At 42.2% G+C, this 8,096-nt stretch overlaps 1 protein-coding gene across 1 annotated transcript in view; it reads left to right on the plus strand.

Annotated features, from left to right (window-relative positions):
- LOC119575123 (7SK snRNA methylphosphate capping enzyme-like) overlaps positions 1–8,096 on the plus strand; it is a 35,004-nt gene that overhangs the window by 25,702 nt on the left and 1,206 nt on the right. The gene's annotated exons all lie outside the window — the stretch shown is intronic.

Here is an 8,096-nt window from a genome sequence, read left to right on the forward strand (position 1 = left end):
GTTAAAGTTCAAATGTTGAAAATGTAAATCTGATAAAACCAGCCTGTGTCTCTTTGTAACACTAGTCGGCAAGAATGTTAAATTCTGCTTTTCCTTCTGTATTTTATTCACTGTCACAAGAACAAGCTTACAAGGCCATTTCTGGGAAATTTATGTCATGTTCACATAATGTGAAAACATGATGTACAATTCATTGTTGGATTTTATTATCCTTCATTTTTTCTGTAGTTGTCGTCTACTCCTGATTTCAGTGGACCGTCTTTTTTTCAGTTTGTAGAGAGAAGCGATTTCCAACTGGATCTGACACTTCTGTTTATACAAAATGGTCCATTAGTATTCTAGCTCTGGTGGGCAAGAAGAAAAAAGTCTTAGTTTTTATTTAGAATATAATTTTGACAGATAAAGATGGGACTTGTCTCGTTTCCTTCAGAAAGACGGCGATTGGAACGTGTACCTTCAGTTTCGATCGTGTGTTAACGTTATACTCACGAAAATAATGCATTCTCGTAAATGTAAAACTTTTTTTTCTTTTATGAGGAAAATATACAAAAAAAGGTGGGACGAACGTCACCTGCCCAGTCTTTCTGAAGGGAATCAAAATCCCATCTCCAGTGGCCAAAAATTACGTACTGATTAAGGCTCGCGAGAAAAAGGCGTGTTGAAATATTTATGATTGAAACTATATGCTCATATTTTCCGTTTTCTGCTTCCTTTCTGCAATGGAAACTATATGCTCATATTTTCCATTTTCCACTTCGTATCTGCAATGCATTCTTTTTATTTTCAATGAACATATATGTACAACAATTTGGTGCAGTGGACTAATATGTATTTTCAACGTTATACATTTTTAAAATCCCTCTTTTCATTTTTTGTAGCATTCTTTGTTCATTTTCCTAATATTCTTGTCTGGAAGAGGTATTGGATATTTGTTTAGATCCATTAGTTCTCGCTTGAGACCAATGTCTTCTTTGCTCCCACCGAATTTTAAAATTATGAAGATGGAACGGATCTCATGTTCAAAGACTGGTTGGGCAGTAATTAGACATATTTTTAGATCTTGTATTTATGTTATAACTCGACAGAATTCGATATAAAGTGCTATACTTCATACTTTTATTTATAAATATTGAGAATAGTGGAACACGCCTGAGGAAGGCCAGGTAGGTTTTTCTGTTACATTTTAGTGGAGTAAGCTCTCGTTTAGGTACCCGCAAAACTGCAATGTGAGTACGCTTCAACAGGTAATGGATTTTTTATGCCCAACAAATTTTATAGCGATTTTACCATATGCATACGTACACATAAGAAAATATCACTATATGCAATATATGCTATTATTCTTTAAAGTAATAATTTCCGTAAACCTCTGAACAAAGGACATGCCCACACTCCTTTGATGGGAAAACGTGTCCTTTAAAAAAAACTTTCAGAAGTACCACACGCACTCGAGCAATAGGACTTCGACATTCGAATAGCAGGACTTGTATAATAATTCCATTTTCTATGTCATATTAAAAAACACCTTTCATAAAATGTTTCAGAGTCTTACAGCGTTTGTTTACACCTAGATGGATCTTTTTAACATGTATTAGATGCTGACACGCCGATAACATTAGTAAAGTTACCAAAGTAATCTTAAGTTTAATAAAAAAAAATGCAGTATGAACATCGTAGCACTCCTATTAAAACAAACAGTACTACAAACTAATGATGGGACAGCAGCATCATAAGTGTGTTGCATACTTTTCGTTACTGGTGACTTAACACAGCATGAAACAGGATTGACCCCAATTGGGTGACCCAGATTTGCTTGCTTGCTGATTGACAATGGACGCTTATATTGACCATCGATTTCTTGAAGATTTTTAAAAGAAAAATATCGAAACATTCCTAAAACTCTAAACCATTTTGACAGCATACAGCAAGCTCTTGGCAGATTTATATTTTTAAAAAATTCTGTATAACTACCTAAGGACAGCGGCGTATTCAAAATACAGTGATAAGATGGAGCTTGGGAGCGAAGCCCCCCCCCCAATCCCTTGCCCGTTGTTGTCGTGGGGGGGCTTAGGAGGCGGAGACTGGGACCCAATGATGGGGAACTCCCCAACCTTGGGACTCAGCCCTCGACTCAACTAATTTTGCATGGTCTTTATTTTCCTTCCCACTTTTCGTTTCTGTCCCTTCACCAAACCCTTCTGCTATCCACCTCCTAAGGTGTGAGAGCCGTGCTGAAAGGATGAAAGGCTGACTTTGTGCCAGTCCTGAACGGCCTGAGGGAGCCATGGGCACGGTATTCCCCTGATTTAGTTATCTAGCCCTTACCCCTCAAGGGGACCCTGAGGGGTGGACTGTTTTTATCCCCAACATAATCCAGGCTTACCATGGCCAGTAATGAAAACTTATCCCCACTATTAGGGGCAATGAGGCGTGCCCCTTTATCAAATAGCCCCAACGATGTAAACCCACCAGATTCCCTGACCCCAGGCTCTCCTTTGACCACGGCTCCGATCACTGCAATAACTACCCCCTCATCAATACCTACTAGTACAGTAGCCAACAATCAACCCTTAAGGAACATTTCCACTCTCCCAGCAATCTCAACTTCAACACCTCTACCCCCACATCCTCCAACATCAACCACCCCATCCTCCCTTATTAATACCTTACAGCCTTATTGCCCACCTCCCCATAACACTACCTCCCTTAACACTACTCCATCTTCGTCACGCCCCCGCCTTTCTACTACCCCTATCTCTACAACAATTTTGAATACCCTCTTCAGCGCAGCCAAATGGGACCAATTTTTCGTGATCCCTCCCACAGCTCCCTACTCTGACAACACCCTTCTCTTCCAACAATGTCTCCAAAAACAAGTAGGCAAAGTCTCTTTCCGTAGCCGACCCGACCGCTCCCGTCTTGTCACAGTAACATCCGAAAACCAAGCTATAGCATTAACAAAACTAACAGACCTATATGGTAACCCCATCCTTGCAGAACCCCATCCAACCCTCAATACTTGCACCGGAACAGTTTCAATCTCCCCAGCAAATTGCCCAATCTATGACAAAGATTGGTCAGATTGTGGAGATCTACTTGCCTGTCTCACAGACTATGATGCAACATCAGTACAATGCTACTCCATTCCCCCCAGAGGTCATCGAAAGAAACCCACTAACATAGCCAAAATTACCTTCCGCAGGCATGACCTTCCCTTTAACGTCTACATAGGAGGAGAATCCCTCCCTGTTTGTCCATACCAACCCCCTCCACGTCAGTGCCAAAATTGTTGGCGTCTAGGACACCCAGCCAAACATTGCCGTTCCACAGCCAGATGCCCACTATGTGCCCAACCTGGCCATACCCGATCTAACTGCCCTGCACAATCACGCACATGTGCCAACTGTGGCGGCCCCCATAATGTATTTTATAGGGGTTGTCCCACCTATAAATTTGAGTCTGAGGTAGCAACTCTCAGATTCAAACTTGGACTCACACTACGTGAAGCCAGACAAGAAGCACGTCGACGTGGTTTCTCTCTTACTCCTTACTCCAGTAATACTGCTCATTCTACCAATTCTCCTAAACCCACCCCCCCCTACATCTAACCCCCCCTCTTCTACCTTCCCCAGTCAAACTCTTTTGCCATCCTAAATCCAGACACTCCAATCTCTACTACAGATACTTCAATCACCACTACAATCCCAACACCTTCCCCTCTCCCTCCTCGCACTACCCGTAACAGACAGAACAAACGTTCCACCCCTTCTTCCCCTACCACACAATCACCTCCACCTTCCTTTGCTCCTATGCTTGAGACACCAGTCCTCTCTTCCCCCCCTCACAAGAAATCCTTTATCCCCCCAAAACTCCCGAACCAACTCAGAAGAAACCATTGAAAATATTCAAGATTACCTAATGAAAACTGACACTCAACCTCCAAATGTTACAACTCCTGCTCCTTCCACACTCCAAGTAACTGCTGATATCCATCCTCCTCCTAACGATATCCCCCCTACACCCTATCCTCCTACCCCCTCCCAACACAGCCCATCCCCCCGACCCCAACCCCGCCCACATTAACCCTCCCACCATCCCCTCTATCCCTTCCACTCCCTCCTTACGCACGTGAATCCCTTATGTAACTCATTAACTCTCATAAAGTCAATAAACACCACCAGACACTCCAATCCCACACATCCTACTGCCGTGCCCACGTTTTGAAACAACTCGTACCTCTGCTTTCCCCCACCTATCCCCCCTTCACCGACCTCCCAACTATCAGACATCCTTACAGAATCCCACACTTTTTGCTTCAACAACCTATTCTCTTTCCTCAAACGCATACATATTCTTCATCTAATCTAACTCCTTACCATACCCGACCCTAACCCTTTCACTCACCAATTCCTTTGCCCAGCTTAGACAACTAATCACTAACTCAACCACCCTTCCCTAACATTAACTATAGTGCTACATGACCTTAGATGTCTAGCACATTTATCTTGCTTTTAACCATTAACCATTAACCATTGGGAGCGAAGCCCGGAAGTATAGCACTATGATAAAGTATTCTGGCGAAAAGGATAAAGTAGACAGAAGTGAACGAAAGGGAAAGGAGAAGAAATGACCATGCAAAATTTGTTGGTGGGAGTGTTGAGGAAAATGCAAAATGGGGTGATCCCTGTCTCCGCCTCCTATGCCCTACCATGACAATAACGAGCAAGGAATTAGGGGGAGCTCTTGGCGGAGTTTCATAAGGAAATACGGAAAAAATAACGTTATGGTGGCAGTTCTATAAATAACATTACATATACACACTCGGGACTCGATTTTAAAATGACAAAAAATACATTTTTTTATATATGTATTATCAAAACATTATCGAACATTGGATGCATAATGAGTCTCGGTCATTCACCTCCGTCGCACCTGCTTTCTTATGAAAACGTATTTAAATTGTAGATGGGATGGCTGATTGAAAGGATATGATCCTCACCCGTCTGAGTGCAGCGTGTGCAGCCAGACTTCATTGCCATCATTTCTTCCGCACGCCGGTGGCCATCCCATCCCGAATTCGTGTCCGCAGTAATTATACCATATCTGACAGCTTGCTTGCTTGCTTGCTTGCTTGAGATTTGCGAAGTTCTGGCTTCGCCCGGGCCTTTCACTTATGGCCCGGCCTGGCTATCTGACAGCATTCGACGGTTGAGTGTCTACTATTAACTCTTGGTTAATAGAATGTAAGTATTACGGGTTCTCTTATAATTTTGAGAATATAAGTATAAACTTGAGTTAAGCTAACCACATTACACTTATTATGTATTCCAATGGGATACTGCGTATATGTTTATTTTGTTTATTCCGGCGCAACAAGCACGCTTCCCATCCCTGCGGACAACACAACCCGACTTGATAGTGCAAGCCAAAAGCCCTCTGGAAACTTGTATGTTGATATTAGGACCTTTCACCATCTGTTCACTGTTGATTTGGTGACATCATTGCGGTTGGTAAAGGAGGGATCCATCCAAATCATGCATGTCATCCAGGAGGGTGCTTGGAACATCCCTGTGGAAGAGGTGATTGCCATCATTGACAAGAGACTTGAGCCATCTGAGGCAGGAGGTGGTATCCCCTCTGGGGTGAGAAGGTCTATCTGCAGCACGGTCAGTGAATTCATGCTACATAAATGGTTACCACCTCCATCCAAGGTAGACTCCAACAGTCTTTGGTAAAGTATTTTTATTTACTGAAAAAAAAAAAAAAAAGCCGCGTCAGCACTAAAGATCACTAGCGGCGCTTTCAAAATATAGTGATAACGTGAGGCTTGGGGGTATTATGGTAGATTTGCGAAAAGGATTAGGAATGATTAATGATTAGAGTAAAGTTACAGGCTGAGCAGTACTAGATTGCAGTATGGTAGTGGAAAGGGTAGAGAGGGGGAGCTGATGGGGTATAGTATAAAGTAAAGGTTGTTAGAAGGGGAAGGAGTAAAGGCGTGTAAGGAGCATTATGATAAAAGTATTGTGGCGAAAACGGCAAAAAATAGTTTAACCATGAGGATAACGGGACAGAACAAATGGGTGAAGAATGAGAAAAGGAAAGGAGTCTTCTCCTTTCTTTTTTCTATTCCGTTTCCATGTAAAATTAGTTGAAACGAGGGCTGAGAACCAAGGCAGGGGTGATCTCTTCTTCAGAGTCTCCACGGCAGTAACGAGCAAGGGATTGGGGGGGGGGGGTACTTAAATTAGCTCAAGTTAACGGCCATACTGAAACACACTTATTTTGCTTCATTTCTTCCACTGCAGTGTATACCCACATATGTAACTTACTGTGAGAGGGAATTTTATGCCGAATTCGCTTCAGTGTCTGATAGCTGTTATCAGCGAGATATACATGCGGTACTAGTTAACTTCAGTGCGGTATCCAGCTGTGATTGCAATATGTCTGCGGGCCTCCATGGTTTGGGAGGTGATACCAGTAATGAGAAGAGCCACTGCAGAGTTTAAGGATTGCTGGCTGATGGTACGAGTTTAACTTTCAAAGTTGGAACTAGCACAGGGATGCAGGCAATTCTTTCAAGGAGAGTGACCGCATCCTTGTAGCACTCACTTGAGAAACTTCTTGAATTGCAGGGTTTTTCTGTGCGGAGTTCTGATAGTGATCATAAATTAACGTGGTTGCCTCATGGGTTCACTTCGAAATTTGTCTGTTCAGTGTCCACCCAAGTGTTTTTGCTTGGAGAACCTGAGAGACATTGTTCTCGAAAACTTTTTTTCATATTTGCCTGTGCTTCATGTAGTATTTAATTAGGTAATCCAACATATAGCGGCTGTCAAAAGCAACTAAAACAAGTTAGTGTAATACTAACGAGAACATTATTCACACGTTTAAATATATTTAGTTATAACCTTTCATTAAAAAAAGAAAAAAGAAAAACAAGATTGAGATCTATAGTCAAGAAGAAAAGGGTGCGAGTTTGAAATGTATTGTTACAGAAATGCACTTGTAACTTGGTGTATGTGTGTTGGAGGCGATAAAAAAGCGTGCCAAACTGACTGTTGCATAATTGGCTGACCGCAGGGGTAGGGGGGGGGGGGAGGGAGACTCCTGCTGCTTGAGTAAGGCTGCCTGGCGGAGCGTGCGAAAAAGAACGAGTGAGCGTGAGTATGATCCGTGGCTGTACCTGTGGCTTGTACTTGACTGTTCTCCCCAAGGAAGAGTGACTGCATTATTCTGTTGGGTCACAGGAGAAGTAAAAGGCTTGCCGAAGCCGTGTGTGTGCGTGGAGTGACCGCCCTTCCCCGGGGTGACCTGTTTTTGTTAACAAACCCTGTGGACTGCAATAAACCGGAGATTGCTACTTGTCTGTCATTTCACACCCTTGTCATCCCCGTGAACACTCGTCAGAGGCTGCTCACAGAACCCAGTAGGACAGGCAGTAAAGGAGTGCAGCATCCTGATATAAAGTAAGTTGTGTGAGGCAGTCAATGTTGTGAACCGGTTCTGTGTGCGTGACCCGCCCCACAATGGGCATCAGGAAGAGGGGGTTAAGCGACAGTATATAGAAGAAAATTGTATACCAAAGTGGATGGCCCTCAGATATGGGTATGATGAAAAGCATTTGACTTTTGACCTTAATTAAAAACATGGATACAAACTGGGAAGGATAACAACCTATGCTGTCATCTTTGTCGTGTGTGGTGGATCTAACCTCACCCTATCCATCATCTACAGCAATAAGGTTTCTGAATTAAAGATACACAACAAATTACTTTATTAGCAATCCTCACACTTAAAAAAAAAAAAGAAATGTTTATGTTAAGTATTTAAAATTTCATATATTTTTTAAAAGTTGGAAATAGCTTTAGTGATAGTTATAGTAAAAACAGAAATGAATGAACTACTATAATGTGTAAAATGCTTTGTAAAATTCAAACTAATCTAACATAATATGCTGCTTGAAAATTGAATTATTACTATCATCACAACAGGTAGTCACATTGGCTGTTTCACAAGAATTATAATTATTTATGATGTACTAATGCAATTGCTGACCAGTTTATCTGAAGGGACTGACTTTGACAACTGTCTCG

Source organism: Penaeus monodon, chromosome 7, assembly GCF_015228065.2.
Source record: "Penaeus monodon isolate SGIC_2016 chromosome 7, NSTDA_Pmon_1, whole genome shotgun sequence".
NCBI lineage: Eukaryota > Metazoa > Arthropoda > Malacostraca > Decapoda > Penaeidae > Penaeus > Penaeus monodon.